A 20,928-nucleotide genomic window follows, 5' to 3' on the forward strand; every position below is an offset into this window, starting at 1 on the left:
CCACATTCTTCCCACTGCATGTGGGGAGGGGGTGAAGCCGCCAGTTCAAGGTGAGGCTCTGGGTTTGGTTGAACTGAGCCAGGTGGCGATTTGGTGGTTCACACACCCCAGACATACAGGCCATGCCCACAGAAAGTGTCCTCTTGGTACTGTTAACACCAGAGATCTGGGATGGTTGGGAGTCAGGGATGAACTTCACATTGGGACAGAGTTGGGTGGGAGCAGATGAATTCAGGTGTCTGTAGATAAAATGCCCTCATCTTAAAGTCATAGATCATCCAGCCAGGTGTTTATCAAATTGCTATCCGTGGATCTTCTCTAATGTGAAATCCCCAAAATGCAAATAGATACGATAGGAGCTGTTCTGTTGGAAGGGGCAAGACAGGGAGCTCTGCCACCATCCACCAGTCCCCACCCACAACACTTCTATGGAACGAGGGGCCTCTGAAGAGGACAGTCTCAGAACCACTGATCTCATCCAACCTCTTCTTGTATAAATGGGTAAACTGGCACCAGGTGGTGGATTAGGGACAGAGCCTTTAGGGAGCTCACTTGAGATTGATTAATTGGAATAGAATAGAACGGCCACCCCTTTGGCCACACTGCCTTATTTCCAAACAAAGGGAGATGAGCAGAGGCCTCTATCAGACATAAGAGTTACCTGAACTGAGAGGAAATGCCCAGGTTCCAGGCTCCGCTCTGCCATCAGCTTGTGTATCAGTCAGGATGAGCTAAGTTATGCTGCAGTAACAAGTAAGATCCTCCAAATCTCAGTGGAAATAAACAAAAGTTTATTTCTCCTCACTCTCTCACACACACAACAAAGAACCCATCGACAGTCCCAGAAACTCCAGGTTCACTGTCCCCTATGAGATGACTCAATTACCAAGCTCCTCCAAACTCTGGCACTTCCTTCTCAACACAGCTTCTAGGTTGGCCGGGGCAGGAAAGGAATAGGGAACATTTGGCTCTAAACTGCTTTCATCTGGAAGTGAAACATATCACTTCTCTTCATACCTCATTGCCAAAGAAAGTCATACGGCGGATAGAGACCCAAGATGGTAGAGTAGATACACGCTGTGCTTGCCTCATCCTGTGAACACATCAAAATTACAACTAAATTATAGAACAATCAACCTGGGGAACCATCTGAAGTCTAGCTGAACAGAAGTTTTATAACTAAGGATGTTAAGAAGAAGCCACATAGAGACTAGTAGGAGGGGCCGAGATGTGGAACAGGCTGGTCCCACACCCAAGTGTAGCAGTTGATAATCGGGAGAGATATCTCAGCCTCAGAGGTTCCCCACGAAGGAGCAAGGGACCCCAGCCTCACACCAGGCTCCACAGCCTGAAGTACTGGTGCTGAGAAGAGGAACCCCCACAACTTCTGGCTGTGAAAAACAGTGGGGATTCCAACTATCCAGGTGGGACGGAAGGCTGCAGGAAACCCAGATAGCCTTTTAAAGGACCCGCACAGGCACTCACCCTGGGCTCCAGCAGAGGGATGGTGACTGGGGACATCAGAGACATATGGGGAGAGACTGAGTTGTGTAACTTCAGAGTGAGGACTGGAGAGACAGTCCCCATTTCCCTTGTGTTGGGCCCTCTCCCATGCAGCCGGCAGATGGGCGCCATCTTTCCTATGTTGAGCCTGCCCCCACAGGCCAAATCTGAATCTGATTGGCCTTGTATGCTATGCTTGATCTACCCTATTGACTCACTGAGACCCTGCCTCAGCCATCCTGCATACTGCATGAGGCTTTATCAGGGGCTGAACCTTACGGGAGCCGGCAGGTGGCAGCAGACCTCAGAGTGTCCTACCTTTTTGCAGAGTTACCCCAGACCCGGTGCTGGTGGCAGCCATCCTCGGCGCACAGTGTAGCCTCTCCCGCACGCCTCTAGGAACAGCACAGGCAGCAACCAACCATAGATCACTTTGTAGCTCCTACCAGGTACTTCCTGACCAGTCACAGAAATTGGGCAGTGGGTGACCTGAGCCTGCACCAAAGCCCCTCCCAAGAGGCCCCAGAACCAACCTACTTGGAGGTTGGCTTCAGACCACAGCAAAGCACCACCCAATTAGTCCCACAAGCAGCAAACACAAAGGGCGGTCTCAATAAGCACCAGAGCCTGATGAGGTGAATCCCGCTCCATGGGGTAAGCCCTCTGCACAGCAGCCCATAAGCTGTGGATGTGGCCAAACCCCACAGCCAATCAGCCTGAGGGTCGATCCCACCCGCTGATGTGCCAATAGCAATCAAGGCTCAACTATAACAGGACAGCACACAACCCACACAAGGGACACTCCTGGAGCATCTGGAGCAGGTGACCAGTGAGACTGTGCCACTGGGCCCCACAGGACACCTACTACATAAGGCCACCCAGCAAGACTAGGAGATATAGCAGCACTACCTAATATGTAGAAACAAACAGAGAGGCAGCCAAAATGAGAAAACAAAGAAATACATCCCCCCAAAAATAACAGGAGAAAACTCCAGAAAAAGAACTAAACAAAACAGAGGCAAGTAACCTACCAGATACAGAGTTCAAAACAATGGTTATAAGGATGCTCAAGGAACTTGTGAGAACTTCAATAGAGATAGCAAGCATAAAAAAGAACACAGAAACCATAAAAAATAAAAACAGTCAGAAGTGAAGAATACAACAACTGAAATGAAGAACGCATAGGAGTCACTAGCAGACTAGATGAAGCAGGGGATTGAAACAGCAATTTGGAAGATAAGCTAGCAGAAAACACCCAATCAGAACAGCAGAAAGAAAAAATAATCCCCAAAAAATGAGGATAGTTTAAGAAACCTCTGGGACAACATCAAGCGTAACAACATTTGCATCGTAAGAGTACCAGGAGGAGAAGAGAGAAAGCAATGGATTGAGAATCTATTTGAAGAAATAATGGCTGAAAACTTTCCTAACCAGGAAAAGGAAATAGACATACAGGCCCAGGAAGTGCGGAGTCCCAAACAAGAGGAAGCCCAAAGAGGCCCACACCAAGACACATTATAATTAAAATGGCAAAGGTTAAAGACAAAGGAAGAATCTTAAAGGCATCAAGAGAAAAGCAATTAATTACCTGCAAGGGCGCCCCCATAAGACTGTCAGCTGATTTCTCAACAGAAACTTTGCAGGCCAGAAGGGAGTGGTGCAAAATATTCAATGTGATGATAAGCAAGGACCTTCAACCAAGCCTTCTCTACCCAGCAAAGCTATCATTTAGAATTGAAGGACAGATAAAGAGATTCCCAGACAAGAAAAATCTAAAGGAGCTCATTACCACCAAACCAGTATTACAAGGAATGTTAGAGGGACTTCTTCAAGAAGGAAAAAATAAAGATCAAATATATGAATAATAAATATGGCAATAACCTCATATCTATCAACAATTGATTTCAATGTAAGTGGATTAAATGTTCCAATCAAAAACATAGGGTGGCTGAATGGATAAGAAAACAAACAAACCCTTACATATGCTGCCTACAAGAGACTCACTTCAGATTGAAAGACACACACACAGACTGAAAAGAAAGGGATGGAAAAAGTCATTTTATGAAAATGGAGATGCAAAAAAAAAAAAAAAAAAATGCTGGGGGAGAAATACTTATACCAGACAAAATAGACTTTAAAACCAAGGCTACAAGAAGAGACAATGAAAGACTCAGTAATCCTACTTCAGGGTAATTTTTTATCTGAAGAAACCCAACACTACTTTCAGGGAACGTGTGCATCATATATTCATTGCAGCTCTGTTTACAATGGCCAAGATGTGGAGGCGGCCTGGGTGTCCATCGATGGAAGAATGGATAAAGAGGAGGTGGTACATATATACAATGGAATCTTGCTCAGCCAGGGAAGGGAATGGGTTCTTGCCATCTGTGGCAGCATGGATGGACCTGGAGGGAATTGTGCTGACTGGAGTATGTCATACAGTGAAAGACAGATGCAATGTGATTTCGCTTATAAGTGGAATCTAAAGAAAAAAAATAAACAAAACAGAAAAACAGAACCAGACCTAGATATATTTTGATGGTTTCCAGATGGGAGGGGGTTGGGGGACAGTACAAACTAGTTGTTACAAAGTAGTCATGGGGATGTAGGGTACAGCATAAGGAATAGTCAATAATATTGTAATAACTGTGTATGGTGTCAGACGGGTACTAGATTTATTGGGGTGATAGATGGGAGGGGAATTGGGGGACAGGGTGAAAAAGGCAAAGGGATTGAGAAGTACAAGTTGGTAGTTACAAAATAATCATGGGGATGTAAAGCATAGGGAATATAGTCAATAATATGGTAATAACTATGTATAGTGCCAGGTGGGTACTAGACTGGTCAGGGGGATCACTTCTTAAATTATATAAATGTCTAACCATATGCTGTACACCTGAAATTAATATAAAATAATATTAAATATCAATTGTAATTGAAAAATGTAAAAAGTGGGGAAAAAGTAAAGGGGAGTAAGAGGTTCAAATCTCCAGGTATAAGCAAGTAAGTCACGGGGATGTGATGTACAACACAAGGAATATAGTCAATATTGTGACAGCACAGTGTGGTGTCAGATGGTCGCTGGGCTTAGGGTGATCACTTCCTTAGGTATATAAATGTTGGATAACTATTGTGTACACCTGAAACTAGTATAATATTGTATGTAAGTATATTTTTAATAAAAATCTTTTAAAAAAAAGAAAGTCATATGGTCACCCTTAATTCAAAATGTAGGAGCTGGTACCATCGGAGGATGACGCTGTATGTCTAAAAACTGTCGGTGAACCCTAAAAACGCCACCACAGATTCCGAATCTGCAAAGTAAGCAGAATAGTATATGCCACCCTTCCTGCACTCATTCATTCACATGGTCAACTCACTAATTTTTATTGTGCAAGGTGCTGGTGAAAGAGCGATGCAGGATTGGAACTCAGGTCTTCTGCCTCCTAAGCCAAGACTTTAGCCTCCTCCTATTCACGCTCTCCGCCAGCCTCGTTCACGTTTTGGTCTTAGTTTGGCTTCTCCCTAAAGCAGAGCCTGGAACAAAGCCTTGGGTGCAGGGAGTTTACTTGGGAGGTGAGCCCCGGAGGCTACAGTGAGGGAATGAGAGAAGGAGACAGGTGAGGAGGGAGCGCCAACCACGTATGCATTAGCGAGACCATCACCAGCCTGGGCCACAAGGCTCCATCCCACCAGGGACCCTCTGAGGAACCAGGTGAAATACAGCTCAGAACTGTCCTGAACATTGGGGCGCTACTGACAGAGGGCTGTTCCTGGAGCAGTAAACTCCCCACACCTCACTGGGGACAGTGCTGCCGCTGATGTCCGACGTGGGCTGAGGGGACGAAGTGCACCAGAAGCATCCACTCTCGATGCTGAAGGAGAAGCCACACCTGTCACAAAACCATGTGAAAGGAAACCCAACACAAGCAGCCCTGCACTGGCTGAAGGGGCACATGCCTCGTGCCTCGGACCAGCTGCAGAGCTCGTGTCATCTAACCTCCTGTCCCAATTGGGAAGGAAGCAATTGCTTGGCCTGAAAATGAGGGGAAACTGAAGCACTGCGGTGCCAACTGATTCAGGCGCGGAACAGGGGGTGGGCAGCCAGAGACGGCAGAAAGGGTCGGCGTCGTGCTCGGGCACAGCCTGTCCAGAAGTCAGGAAAATGTGCGTGGGACACACAAGGACATAGAAACAGGTCTATTAGGCAGGGCTCCTCCTGTGTCCAGGATTCTAGGTGACAGAAGACGTCAACCTGTGTTTGGAGCCTCCAGCCTCTCTGAGAACCTTCCATAGCAAGAGGCAGCGAGGTGAGTGGGGAAGAGGCTCAGCCTTGGAAGCAGATGGTGGGCTTGTCACCACCACAAACTGCACACCCACCAAGGCTGACAGAGGGATCAGAATAGTGGGCATGAAGAAGCCGGCTGAGAGCCACCATCAGAGGTGTCACTTGCCACAGTTACATTCAGTTCCCACTGTACCCGAAATCAGAGGTAAGGTCCAGGTCTTGCCCCTCAAAGCATCAGACCCCAGATTTGGATCAGACCCCAGATTTGGAACAGACCCCTCGGTGCCCCCTGAGTCCCAAGCTCCTCTGATCCCACGTTTCTGGAAAAACCCAAAGGTCATTCTCCACATGAAGACACCCTCAGGGAGACCTCTCCACTCGCAATATGAGGGGGGGAGGGACAGGTAAAAGCAGGCAGGTGGCAGGACCACATGACCAGGAAAGTGTATAAAATTTATAGGGTTTAGAAGGAGCCAGGACGTGAAGGTCAGGGCCAGAGGGCATGAGGAGTCACGTGCTGAGGGCTCTGTCCTCAGGCTGGTCCTGGTTTTCCCATCGAGGTGATCTTTAGGGTCCCTTTGGAGTCCATGAAATATGGTCAGCAAGGTCTGAGAGGTCAGTGAGGGCTTCCTAGGGGAGCTGACCTCTGTGGTTGGATGGGGTGGGTGAGGAAGGCATCCCCGTCCCCAGGGTTCTAGTAAAACGGTAGCACATGGATATAGTCCACTCCCATTTCAGCAAGGAGACCCTGTACCTCTGGATCAGAAGCGAGCTTTCATGGCAGCCTGTCCTGCTCAAATCCCGTGACATTCGCATCCAGCCCAGCACCTGCCTTCCACACAATCATGTACAAGGGAAGGGACGTGTGGGGTGGTGGGAAGAGGCCGGAAGGGGAAAGGAGTCACATGTCTACCCCCACTGCTTCGCAGATTCCTCTTTCTGTCCTCGAGGTGGGTCCCATACGCCTTGATTCTGAGTTCAGTCTACCAAGGACTGTGTCATGAAGCCAGGCTGCAGGGCCCAAGCCTGCGGACCTCTGCTTATTTTAACGGAGCCTTACATAAAAAGCGCAAGCATGCGCAAGATTGATGATGAAATCAGGAACCAGGGAGAGGAAGAGATGGCCAGCTCCCGGGCAGGGTCTTAACTCTCAGAGCTGATTCTATTTAGTTCACCCAGAAACTGGATGACTGATACCTGCCCAATACCATTTTTAGTGGGCAAAATCCTTACTTTTTCTGTCTCAGTTTCCTCATCCTGTACAGGAAACAATAACAGTTTCTTCCTCAACAGGTTGTTGTAGGGTACATGAATTAATACGTGTCAATTGCTTAGAACAGTGCCTGGCACAAAATAAGTTCTCCATAAATGCTAGTTTGGGGGTAGGGGTTGGTGGTGGTGGTCGTCACGATGATTATTAACTTCTTCATTCAACTACAGAGCCTTATAGGTATTTGGTTAACGTTGAATGAACGATTGACATAAATGCAAGGGGATAAAAGGCTGAAAGCAGATGATATCAAAGATTGAAATAGACACTTGGTTTGCACTTGATTTGGTCTAATTAGTCATTATGATCTGGTATCCATGGAAACTGCTGAATAGCAAGACTCAGAACAGTTTTCCTCTGTACGGAGTACACCAAGGTACAAGCAGGGCTCCTGCGCGTTGCAACCCACGCAGGGGGCAGGTTTCTCACCCACTTTGCTCTTCTCTCCTCACCAGACGGTGAACTCTTCCAAGGCAGGGACCATGACTTACAGACACTGAGAAACCAGGTCTACATGGTTGCTGGGTGGCAGCAAGTGCCCATGCATTTTTGTTGAGTGAGTGAATGATGAATAAATGTTGTCTGATTGGCTCCGAAAACGGTAGGACTGAACCTTCAGTGAAGGACCTCAGAGCCTCCTCTGGGAGGGGCTGCAGAAGGCAGGGGTTAGCTATCGCCTCTTGCATTAGATTAGATGTTATATAGAACGCTTAACACCACTCATTGAAATAGGATTAGACCTTGTTCAAGTTCAATTTCAAAGTGGTGAAGAGCTTGGGCTTTGGGAACCATCAAATCTGGGAACCACACCTGAGCTTTGTAAAACGATTTCATTTCTCTGGGCCTGTGTCAGCCTCTATAAATTAGGCCTGACGACATTCACTTCTCAGGGATGACAGGCAGAGAAAAGGATCCAATGTGTGTAAAGCCATTGGCTCCTTTAAAAGGGAGCCACACCACCTTCATTTTAGAGTCTATGAAGTGGGGCTAGTAGCAGTCCTCCCCTCTCCCAAGGGATTATGGTGCACGTGATAGGAGAGTCCTTTGTAAGCTGTAGAGTGCTGTGCACACATGCGGGATCATGGGGATGGCTTGAGAAGTAGAAAGAACCTGAACCTGGCGCCCTGCTGGAACAAGCCTCCCAGCCAGGGGGGACAGGACTCAGAAACCCCACGGGGAGCTTCTCAAGGCCATGGACTTGGGAACCTACCTCTGCCTCTCTCTACTTTCTGTGACCTTGGGAAAGTGATAATGTCAAGAGGCCACAATGTCCTTGTTGGTGAAGTGGTGTGACAGTAAGTCACGGGTTGTTGTGGGGTTAAATGGGATTCGGCCTGTGAAGTATTCAGTCCAGCACCCAGTAAAGGTGTCGCCCCCATTTCTCTACAACCTCACCCTCCTGCCCCCTCTCAAGGGACAGGGAGTTCTTCCTCAGCTTGTCCAGTCTTAGGTTTGCACAGTATGAGGAGAAAATAAACCAGAAGGAAAGCAAGGGGAGGGGAAGCAGGGTGCCCAGCCTTATGGGAAAGGCCATTATCATGAGGCAAGGACCATCATTGCCCCCATTTCCCAGGTGGGGTCACTGAGGCCCAGCTGGCACAGCACGTCACATCCAGGTCTGTCCACGCACAAAGGTGGAGCTCACTCCTCGTATCCAGGATCCCTCGCTGGCTCTGTGGGGGTCCCCGGGGCTGGGGAAGAGCAGATGGACAGAAGCCAAGTGGGTGCTTGGCCCAGCCCGGCACCCCCATTCCTATCCCACCCCTAAGTCCTATCCATCCCTCCCACTCCCTAACTATGACCCTTTGCCCCTGGGCACTCTCCTGGGCTGTGTGGCCCTGTCAGCCTCTCCAGATGCTGGATCCGGAGCAGGTATCACCAGCATGGCCTGTGCCCTTCGCTGCCAGAGATAACAGTCATTAGGTAATTGCATTTGTCCCTTATCTCACTTTCACTCTTTATTACTTCCCTGGGGAGATGCTGTAACCATGGCCTCTCTCTGCAAATTAAGTCAGTCTCCATGGCTGCAAGCACAAGCCACAGGACTGCTTTCAGGGGGAGTGTGGTGTGGGGGAGAGATTACATCTTCAGGTGGCAAGGACACCATGTCCCTCAGCTCAGGGCGTGCTGACAGGCCCTGGGTGACTCCTGGGAGCACAGCCAGTGCCCACAGAAACAAGCAGAGATCTTGCTCTAGGCTTGCTGTGTGACCTCAGGCCCAGCACTTAACCTCTCTGAGTCCCAGGTCTCATGGGTCAGATGGGGACAATAACTCTTTCCTCCATGATAATCAAGACAGCTTGGGGCTGAGGGAAATCTACAGCTGCATGTATTGTCCATGTATTCTAGATTCTGTGGCAGCTCTTTTTTTTTTTTTTTAAGGTATGTAGTAGTAGCTCATTGTGTGTTTTTAAAATTAAAGTATAGTAGACATACAATATTATATTAGTTTCAGGTGTACAACATAGTGCTTCAACATTATGGCAGCTCTTTTAAAAAAAAGAGCTTTACTGACGTACATTTGCACATATTTAAAATGTACAACGGATAAGTTTTGACATATGTATACCTCTGTGAAGCCATCGCTACTATAAGATAGTGAACACATCCATCACCTCCCAGAATTTCCTCTTGGCTCTTTGTAACCCCTTCATTACTTCCCCACCTCCACACCCCAGGCAACCACTAATCTGATCACTGTCACTATAGATTCATTTGCATGTCCTAGAATTTCATGTAAATGGAAGGATACAGTATGTACTCTTTTTGTCTGGCTTCTACTCTGAGAGTCACCCATAGTGATGGGTGTATCGGAAGTTCACTTCTTCTTATGGCTAAGTCACAGCCCACTATATGGAGATGCTACAACTTTCTAATTCATTTATCTGTTGATAGATATTTGGGTCGTTTCCAGTTTGGGGCTATTACAAATAAAGCTGCTATGAATATTCACGTACAAGTGCCGAATGCTTTCATTTCTCTTTGGTAAACAACTAGGAGTGGAATGGCTGGATCATACGGCAAGTCTATGTTTAATTTTTAAAGAAATGACAAATTGTTTTCCAAAGTAATTGTGTCATTTCACATTCCCACCAGCAGTGTACAAGTTCAAGTTCCTTTACATCTTCACAATACTTGGTACAAATAGTCTTTTTAATTTCAGTCATTCTAATAGGCGTGTGATGGTATCTCCTTGTACAGTGAGCTCTGCTCAGAGAAGCACCTGGATTCCCAGGCCCCCTGCCCAGGGCCAGGTTGTCCCTCTCAGTTAGGAGATGAGGCAGGGCTTGGAGCCCCTGGAGTTCTCAGTGTGCGTTTTTCATGCTCCCCTGCTGCTATTGGAGAGGCTGTGGGGGTCACAAGATGACCTCCCAAGGACCTTACCTGCCTTGTGATTCTGGGACAAACACATTTGAGGCTCAGCTCTCACCTTTGGTGAAAATTCTCTGGCCTCTCAGTGTCATGGTCCTGTGTTCACTCTGGCAGTTATTATTTATTGGCACTCAATGCCTCAGGAAGAAGACCCCTCACGGGGATCCTAGGATGAGGTGGATCCTAGGATGGTCCTGGCCTCAGCGAGAGATGCATTTAACCACTGGCCTGAACCACCTGTCCTGGAGCTGGGAGCCAAGAGGACTAGGAGCCAGGGTGGGGTGGGGGCTGTGGTTTCATCAGGGGTATGACAGCAGCTCAAGGCCGCTGAGGTCCTCCAAACTGGAGGGTCTTCTTGGGCAGGGAGATGAAGCTGAGGATACCAGGTCAGCACCCGGACTTCCTTAGGTCTCAGGCAGGAGGGAGGTCCATGATTAAAGCCCACCTGGTCCAGAATTCTCTGCCCGCTCCTGTAGGGTGAGGAGGCAGGAGGAGACACGTAACCCAGACGGCTGACTCTCTGAGCTGGGGTGCTGAGAGAGGTGAGAGAATGGCTTGTTCTTTGGGGGAGAAGACTGCTCAGCTAATGGGCTCTGAAATATCATTTGTCAGGAGATAAGAGGCTCATGCACTGCCTTGCAGACCCCGGCCATGCAGGAGCTCCCTGTGCCTGCCTCCAGGCCGGAGCTCCCCAAAGGCTCCTCTGCCTACACCCCTGACCCCCATCCCCGGCTGGCTAGGGAGGGGCAGCACTGAGGGCAAGGGGACCAGCTCATCACCTGCCCCTCTGTGGAGAGCAGAATAGGTCAGGGCCCTCCAACATCCCTCTTCCAGGGCTCCACTTTACAGGGCACTAGAGACAGCTGTGGGGCGCTCCATCGCCTTGGAGATGAGAGATACTCAGTCACCTGAAGGAAAATCACATCCTAAAGATACTATAACAATAGGTAGGTGTTGGCATGGACTCGGCACTCAGTGTGGGCCAGAACACCTGACACATAGTGACTCCGTAAGTCCTCACAAGAGCCCTGGGAGGTAGGTACTATCAGCAACATCCCATTTTACAGATGAGAAAACTGAGGCTCTCTCAGAAGTTAAGGGGCCCAGCCCTGCTGAGGCTGAAGTTGAAAGAGGTGGCTCATATAGCCAGTCAGTCAACTGAAAAAACTACAACCAAACAAACCAAGTGCTCCACCTGAGGACAGACCCGAGGAAGAGGGAAGGGAGGGAGTTATGACAGCTACATGGGACACAAGACGGGCAGTGGCACCTGCTGAGCACCCAGGAACTGTGCTGGGGCTTTCCCTCCTGTTATCAGAACCCTGCGTCGCCCCAGACATAGTATGGACTGACAGATGGTGGTGACTGAATTCTCTCAGTTAAATTCACAGAAATCACACAAGGAATTATTGTGGCCATTTTGTGGAACAAGAAACAGAGTCCCAGCTGCCTGGCTCCATCCCAGAAGCACCTGTGTTACTCTGACTCTGTTCTTAGGACAGGGGTGCCTCCCCCTCACTCCCTACCACATGCCTTGGCCAAGGGGTCAGACCAGCCCCTCTACTCTCCTCCACTTTGAACCTCACTTTCACAGTCATCTTTCCCCAAGACCTAGTTTCCAAAGTTCTTGGCCTTGGCGTGACTTTGAGGGTTGCACCTTGCTAAGCAATTCTTCCACAGCGCCTCTCTATGGAGTTTCCGCAGCTCCACCTCCCAAGAGCTCTCCCCATAGATACAGAATTTTCTGATCCAGAGGTATTTCCCCAGAAGACATCCTGCTCAGGAGTTAGGCCCTGGGGGACTCCTGTGGGAATATGGTCGTAGGAAGGAAGAAGAGATGGGGCAAGGGGAAGGCTTCTCGCATCCCAGACCTGGTCCTTCTTTCCAACCTACTGTGCCCCATGCCCTGAGTAGCCAGCCTGGGCTCCCAGCGCATGGTGCTTAAGAGGCCCTTCTTCCACCTTTCCCACCATCTTCCTGAGCTGGGCCCCCCAAAGCCCTCCTCCACCCATTGAGGCCTGTAAACCACTTTATTAGATTAAAATAAACATGTGCCTAAGAAGAAAAGCAAAACCTTAATTGGAAGCCTCTGGAGATGTTTGCGGAGACAGATGGGAGAGGATCTAATGCAATCACCTCGTACTGGCCTCTGTGCAGACCTCACAGATAAGACAACATTGCCCAGCAACAGGGCTTTGCCACCTGGAGGCCTGATAAGGGGCTGTGTGCTTGGAAAACATGATTTTGTAAGCGAGGCCAAAGGCGTGTTGACTCTGCTGCCCAGTGCCCTGGCTCCCCTGTCAGATAAGCAGCTGCCACTTTCCCTGGGGGACAAGCAGAAAGCTGCTCCTAAGGACCCCCTGGCAGAGACGCCCCACATGAAGATGTCCTGAGCCCCAGCCAGTCACTCCCTGGGATCTGGTGCTCACCAAAGGGGACGTTGCTGGCTACCTGGGGCAGGTGGTGGCAATAGCTTCCCCTCTCCTCTCCCTGGCTGCTGGTTCAGAATCATCTCTGCAGCCTGGCATGGGATAGAATAGGGTGTTAGGGCTTCTGGGCGCTAGCTAGGTCTGATGGGCACATCCATGCAATGCCCTGGAGCATCCCACCATTTCCAAACTTCTGCTGCCCATCTCCTCCCAATGACTCCTGTCTACCTCAAAGTGAAAGCCAAAATCCTTCCCAAGGCCCCTGATTTCCCACCTGCATGATCTGGCCCAATACTGCCTTACCTGCTACTGCCCCCTTACTCACTCTTCCAGACATCTGGCCTTTTTGATCTGCCTCAGACCTGCCAGGTATACTCCTACCCCAGGGCCTTTGCACTGGCTGTTCATTCAGCCTCGCATGCTTTTCTCCCAGATACCCAGATGGCTCTCTTCCTCGAGTCCTTCAAGCCCTCACTCAAGTTACTGTCTCAGTGAGGCCTACACTGTTCGCCTGTGTGATGAGGCCACACCCTCCCACCCTACTATTCCCAAGCCCCTTACCCTGCTCTGCTCTTTCTTTGTTCACAGCATCACCACCTTCTAACATACTATGGAATGTACTTATTTAGTATGGCTTATTGTTTATCGCCTGTCACCTCAGCCTAGAGTACAAGCGCCAAGAAGCTCTTTCCGTCACTGGCATAGTCCAAGCATCCAGAACAGAGCCTGGAACAGAGTAGGTGCTCAGTAAATGTTTGTTGAATGAAAGAAAATGCCTCTTCTTCTCAGCCCCCTAACAGCTCTGGTAGAGCTGGTGAAAAAGAGGCTGGGTAACTGGGCATTCCTGAGAAAGGCCAGGAGCAGCCGTCCCCCCACAGCCCACCACGGGGACCTCCAGAGGAAGTCGGCCTTATCCAGGAAGGAAATCCTAAGACTGGGTGCCAGGAGAGTGTGGCTCCCATCGCAGCCCTGCGATTGGTTTGCTGTGTGACTTGGGACAAAGTGCTATTATCTCTGCATCTCAATTTTCCTCAGATGATGTTATTATTTACCTTCTTCATCTACGAGCAATAAATTTCCACATTATCACTTTCTGCCCTGCAGCCTGAGGTCAAACCCTGCCTCTGTCACTTAACTTACTAGGCAGTTTAGGCGACTTCTCTGAACCTCCGCCTCCAATCAATCTACTAATGAGGAAAATGGTAGCACTTCATCACAGGTGCGGGAAGAGTAAAGCAGCCAATACACGCAAAAGGGTCAGCTACTACGGTTCAGATCCATTACACTCTTTGAGCACGCGTGCCCTGTATCCTCACAGCCATGTTTCAGGTGGGGACACTGAGGCACTGAGTGAGACAGTGGCTAGCCAGGGTCACTTGGTGTGGCGATGGCAGCTCCAGGGCAGACTGTTTCCAGCTGACCCTGGAGCCCAGGGCTCTCCCCACCCCCTCATTCCGGCTTGGCTGATGCAAAGCCTGCTCATCCTCAGCCTTTGGGCCTCACCTTGGTCAGAGGCCCTGAAGTGGCTCGTGTTGACAAGACACTTCCTACTAAGTAGGACAGGAGTCTAAAGGGTCACACTCCACATTAATTCAAATGTGGAGACAATCAAGCCCGAGAATTAGGGATGGAGGGAAATCCATCAAGGCCCGAGAAGGGGTGAGGCTTGAGGGGCACTGAGCTCCATGTGGTTGCAGGACCGAGGACCGTGGAGGGAACAGGACGCTGTCGGACCGCCCACACCCCAGACAGAGCTGGTGGGGGTCAGCGTCTTGTCTGGGGTTCTCTGAGTCAAGGATGTGAATGCACGTGGTTTGCCAGGAATTCCGGGCAGAGAAGTGGGGAAGGAAGATGAGGTAGAGGGTAGAGGGTGGACGGGTGAGGAGAGGAAAGGAAGTCAATCGTGTGTTAGCAATAGTGTGTGCTATCGAGCTGGACACCGCGGTGAGAAACGGAGCTTAATTCCTCAAGGAGCTGTTGGGAAATGATACCAAAAACCCTCCTTGGAATTCTCCCACCAGGGGTGAGGAAGTTGGGATATTTCTAAATGAACACCTGAGATGCACTGGCTGACAGCAAGTCTCTGAACTCTCAGCTTCTGGTGAATGAGAGCAGAACAGGTTTCTGGGTTTCTGTAAAAAGCCTCTGGGCCCCGAGGGGTGGACCCTGCCAGTGGGAGGGGAGCCAGGAGCCTGAAAGGTCTGCGAGACACTGGCAGGCCTCAGACTACGTCTCATAGAGTCAGACTCGGCTGGCTGCTGGGCAGCAGTGGGGGCTCCGGCCGGCCCTGAGCCTGCACGTCTGTGAGAACCAGCTCTGGAGCCCTGGGAGACCAGCTCCAGCAGGGACTCTGCTGCCCCCCCCCCCCCCCCACCGTGGGCACCCCTAGCTGGGCTTCTATTCTCTCAGCTGAGTGCCTGGAGTGCTCCCAGGTTTGCAGGCTGGATTGACAGCTTCTGGCCCATACAGAGACCAGGACACCAGTTCTGTCCCCTGCTCTCCCTTCAGGCTAAGAGGCAGCCACCTTCCTGCACCCAACATCCCCACATGGTAGTGGGCAGAGTGGGATTTTTTTTTTATTGTGGCAAAATATGCATAACATAAAATTTTCCATTTTTACCATTTTTAGGTGCACAGTTCAGGGGCGTTTAGGACATTCACATCGTTGGGAGACCATCAGCACCATCCATGCCCAGAACGTTTTCACCTTCCCAGACTGAAACGCTGTTCCCGTTAAGCCATAACTCCCATCCCACCTCCCGCCTGCTCCTAGCAACCACCGTTCCTTTCTCTGTCTCTCTGAATTTGACCAAAGAGTGACTTTTTAAAAAAGGATTTCAATGTCCTCACTGCACAGATTTGCCTCCTCTTTCCCCCTCTCCACCCCAGGTTGGCGCTTGGACTCTAGAATCAGGAAGTAGTATTTTGACTGCCAGTCCTATACCTCCCTCCCTCATTCGTTTCTTCATTCTTCTTTCATTCCCTGGCTGAGGATCAGGGCAAGCGATTCTGGCTCTCACAACTTCCTGTGCCTGGGTAAATCCCTTCCCACCGCTGAACCTCAGGAGTGAGACTAGAATCTCGGCAATATCAAGATTCACTGCATTTCTTATGCTCCTGGGAGCTGATTGTTCTACCCCATTAATTCAGACAACTGCCCGTTACCTAGGAGGGTTCTCGCCCCATGATGGACCCCGGCATGGTTTGTCTGAATTGGAAGCAGCGTCGTCTGAGACAGGGAAATAAATGGCGGCTGGCACGGAGCAGTCCCTTCCCTTCAACATACCGACAGGGGTCTGTAAGCACATCCCCCGCCAGCAGCCTAGTCACTCGCATCCTCCACCCCAGGCTTGCTGGTTTGTTGTCAGAACCACTCGCTGTCCTTACAGCTATTTCCTTGTTTCAGTTGGAGTTCCGTTTCAGAAAACAGGATATTAAGTGGCTTACAGAATCACTGGAAGGACTGAAGACGTTGACTAGAGTGTGTTTCCAGAAACAGCTGGCAAAACCACACCTTAGAACTGAGCTGCTATGGGAGCTGCTGCCCCTGTGCTATGATCAGGAAACTGCCCATCAAGTCAGGAAGCTGACACCACAACCTCTGTCACCAGAGCCACCTACCTCTGTCATGTCCACACTGGCAACATGGTGGCTCTGCATCCTGTCTCTCTCCATACATGACTCCAAATCCAGTTCCTACGTAAGTTCCTCTGATTGGTAGAGCCTAAATCACATCCCAGTCCTTAGTGGCAAGGGTTTCTGGGAAATGTAGTTTTTAGCTTTCCTGCTTCTGCCCAAAGAGGAAGGTTGGAATGGACACTGAGCAATCTAATTAATAGTGCCCTGCACAGACTCACAATGCAAAGAGCTCCTGGCTTTGCTTTGTCCCCTGCCTGCTCCTCCTCTCAGTGAGCTATGCTGCATCTCCACCACCCACTCAGCTCAGTGCTTTATCTAACATACAAAAGCAAGGCAGTCTATATACTAGGTTGGTGCAAAAGCAATTACTGTTTTTGCAATTATTTTTAACCTTTTAAACTGCAGTTACTTTTGCACCAACCTAATATATTGAGCTATAATCAAAACACATTTTGTGCATGGATCAACATTTGGCAGCAGATCTGGGAACCTGTCGGGGGGAACAAGTGGGAAGTAAGTAGGTTGAGACCTACTGGTCCCTTGGCGTTCTAACATGATTCTAAGATGAGCTGCTAAGCTCACCTTCAAAGCAGACCATATTCTTCTCTGATTCCCTCTTACTGCGTAAGTAATGGAGAGTTAACCACATCTTGGCTGTCTGTGCCAGGCCTTCATGTTTCAGTAGGTGTGATTCCCAGTAAGAACATCTGTTCTGTGGAGAAAAAACGAGACCATTAGCACTGGATAAGAGGTACTTGTTATAACCAGAGGCAGTTGCAGAATGTCAAGGTAAGAGGACTTTAGCAGCTGCCACTTGATAAGAAATGAGGGCTAGAGCACTTGTCCAAAACTGCACATACAAGGTAAGAACGTGACTTTGATGGAGATTGCACGTATAGACTTAAGGCAATAAAAATAGCCTTTCTCCATCCTTCATCTCTCAAAGGTTGGAAAAAATATCAACTGTCGTTCTCAAAGAATGAGAAGCCCAAAAAAGCCTGAGGGTAGTCGTTTAGGGTGAGGGGTGCTGATGGTGACCAGTTAAAACATTAGGCTGACAGAGGGCTTAGGACTTGGGAAGGGGAGTATGGAGTGACACAAGACAGATGGCTGGGCCCCAGATGCCACCATTTCCTAGCTGTGTGACCTTGGGAGAGTTACTCCATCTCTCTGAGCTTTGGCTTCTACGTATGAGAAGCAGAGGTGTTGATAACTTAGTTACAAGTTTATTTGTAAGGATGAAATGAAATTAACAGGTATAAAGCCTTGCAGCAGATGTCAATGTCCCATCTATGTCCCCTTGGGCCACCTTGGAGGTTACCTGTAGACAGTGCCCATACACACCAACAGCTTCCAGTGTTCTCTGCCTGAGGGTGTTCTCTGGCAAGTGGGGCTTTGCTTGGCCCTTTCACCAAGCAGACCAGAGTGTTGGTAAATCCATGCCTCCAGGAGAGACCCCAATGAGGGAAACGAATCAGCAGATACGTAGCCCAGCTTGTTTTCCCCAGTGGAACAATTCTGAAGTTATGTTCTACAGTTTCTCAACAAGTCCCAGCTACAGTGAGTCTCCATTGCCGTCAGTGGTGATTCACTCATCAACACACTCTTCACTGGCTTTTCTCTTTTCCTCATCTCACCTTCCTACTCCCTTACTGTGCTTCCTGGAATCACTTCCAAATGAACTCTTTGCCCTCCCAAACCCTTGTGTTAGCGTCTGCTTTTGGGGAACCCGAACAAAAACAAGCGCCAAACCCAGTGCCTGGTGCCTTGAAAGGGACCCATCAACAGTCCCACACAGGGTTCCTCATCAAAATCGCACAACACAGAAATTATTTGAGTGACTATTTTCTCAATTCTCCCAACAATAGTGCATAATTAGTACCATTCTAGATGCATGCAAGAGACAGTAACTCATTCCATATGATGAATGCCTAAGTGCATTTGGGCTTAATTCACTTGCAGAACTCCATCTGTAAACAAGTATAATAATGGCACCTACCTCAGAGGGCTGTAATGTAAAACTCTTAAAACAGTGCCTGGCTCTCAGTAAGTCTTCCACAAGGGTCAGTGGTTGTCATCATCCCCATGGGTTGTGTAGTACAGAATGCTCATTGTCCTCCAGTATCCCCTCTTCCGTGAGTAATCAGAACCACCCCCAGTGGCTGCCTACCCTCCCTTACAACGAGGTGTGTCCCTGTGCCCAAGTTCTGGCCAACAGGTTGTGGGAAGGGATGCATGCAAGTTACCCATCATGCCCTTATGAAGAAGCTGCTTGGCTTGCATCTACCCTTTGCCCCCTAGGTGATGATTGAGAAATGGTGGCAATGGGGCAGCTGCCTTGATATCAAATATGGAGCTCTCATGTGGAGCTACTCCATGAGTCTGGACTGTTCACTTCGGGGCTGTTGTGAGAGAGAGAAATCAGACCCATGTTATTCCACTGTATTTTAGGGTCTTCTGTTCCAGAAGCTTATCCTTACCTAACCGATCCAGCCCAAAGCCCAAAGATGGGATCAAGGGATGTGAGTTTCTTCCTTCTTTCTTTTTTCCATTATGCCTATCATATGCCCAGCACTGTGCCAGAAACTGAAGTCCCCAGATGGGGAGGAGGCAGACCAAACACCAAGGAGCTCAAAGTGTCATGAGATAGAAGGCTCAAAGAGCAAATAATTTCAACCTTCTGTGCTAAATGCTCAAATAACGGTTCTGGAGGCAGACAAGAAAGCAATTACCTCAGGTCCTAAAAGGTATGAGTTTGCCAGGCCGTAGGGGAGGGAGTGGGATGGTAATTGAAAGGTGTTTCAGGGAGGTAACAGCATGTGAAAAGTCATGAAATGGCAGAAAACATGGGGCATTTGGGCAAGACAAACTCTAGGTCCAACTTTCCCATTCACTTGCCATGTGATACCTTGGTTGCTCACGTTAGCATCCTGGGTTTCTGTAGTTGGTATCTCTGCAAAGCAGCCTCAAAATTCCTCTCTAATTTAGGCCTAGGGGTGCTGTAAGGAGTTAACGATGGAATGCTTTGAACAGCTATAAAGCATGGTGCAAATGCTAGTTACTGGCACTGTCATTTGCAAAGCCTAGTTTGGGACATTTTTGCTGGTTGGTTATGCTCGGTTTCATGACAAAGCTCCTGGAGAAATGGCACTCCTGGGAGGATGGCAATGGTTCTGAAACTCCCCGTGAGAAAAGCCCACTCACCATAGACGGTGGTTCACCTTTCTTCATGGCTTTTGGGCAATGCATATCAAGTGCCTTAAAAATGTCAATTTTCTTGGACCCAGGAGTTCACCTTCTATTAAGCGAAATCATTGCAGACAATGCAGAAGTCTGTGTACGACACTGTTCTTTATAAGAGCAGCAAAAATAGAAACTTATCTGTGCATTACAAATTGTGGCACACAATAAATTGTGGCAGGCAGACCACTATGCTGATGACATGGGTCAATCTTCATGAGATGACGCTGCAGAGGAGGCATGTGGCAAATCTGTGCAGCACACTCAGGATGGCCTCACAGCAGACGGGCCCGGGCCACTTCAGCGCTGCACTGAAGTCTTTCATTGGGGACTGCCCTTTATGAAGGGAACTATCTCAACAAAGACTATAGAACACACACTTTAAAATTACTGATGCTTATCTCTGGATGGAGTGAGTCCAGGTGCATTTCTGTGCATTTCCAAGTTTTCGATATGGACTATGTTATTGTTCAGCTATATATTCCAGGTCCTTTCCACTCTATCTCCTCGCTATTCCTACACCAGGCACATTCTTTCCTCGGGCATTTGCACTTGCCTTTCGTTCCCTCTACCTGGAGCCTTCTTCTCCTAGACACATGCAACCACCCCCCACCGCCACCACCAAATTCAGGTCTTTGCTGAAATGTTCCCTCCTGGGTGAGCCCTCCTCAGATCCACCCTGTTTAAAACATAATTTAAAATACAACACCCATCACCCCAGCACACCCAACCCGTTCCCTGCTTCATGTTTGCCCATAGCACTTGTTCCTACCTCACACACTGAGCATTTTACTTCTTTACTTGTTCATTGCCTGTCTTCACCCTTTAGAATGTAAAATCCATAAGAACTGAGCTTTTGTCTGTTTTGTTCGCTGCTGCATCCTCAGCACCTAGAACAGCTGAGTGATGTTCTAAGGCATTCTGAGCATGTAGTAGGCGCTTAACAAATAGTTCAAGAAATGAATAAATGTATGAACAGACCATTTCATTTCTGAGCTCCTGCCAGGTTCTCTTTTAGGGGTAGAAGAGGGTACAGGTGTGGGGCAGGAAGTAGGAAACAGCAGCAGGAGATGGGGTGTCCCCAGGAAAGAGGGGCTCTGGATGATGCCAGCCTATGCCGAACAGTAGCCCAGATACCAGGTTCTCTATGACATTAGGGTCAGGTGGCAAAAGGTTTCCGATGTGGC

This window comes from Rhinolophus sinicus, chromosome 3 (assembly GCF_057876585.1).
Source record: "Rhinolophus sinicus isolate RSI-liver-muscle chromosome 3, RSI-T2T, whole genome shotgun sequence".
NCBI lineage: Eukaryota > Metazoa > Chordata > Mammalia > Chiroptera > Rhinolophidae > Rhinolophus > Rhinolophus sinicus.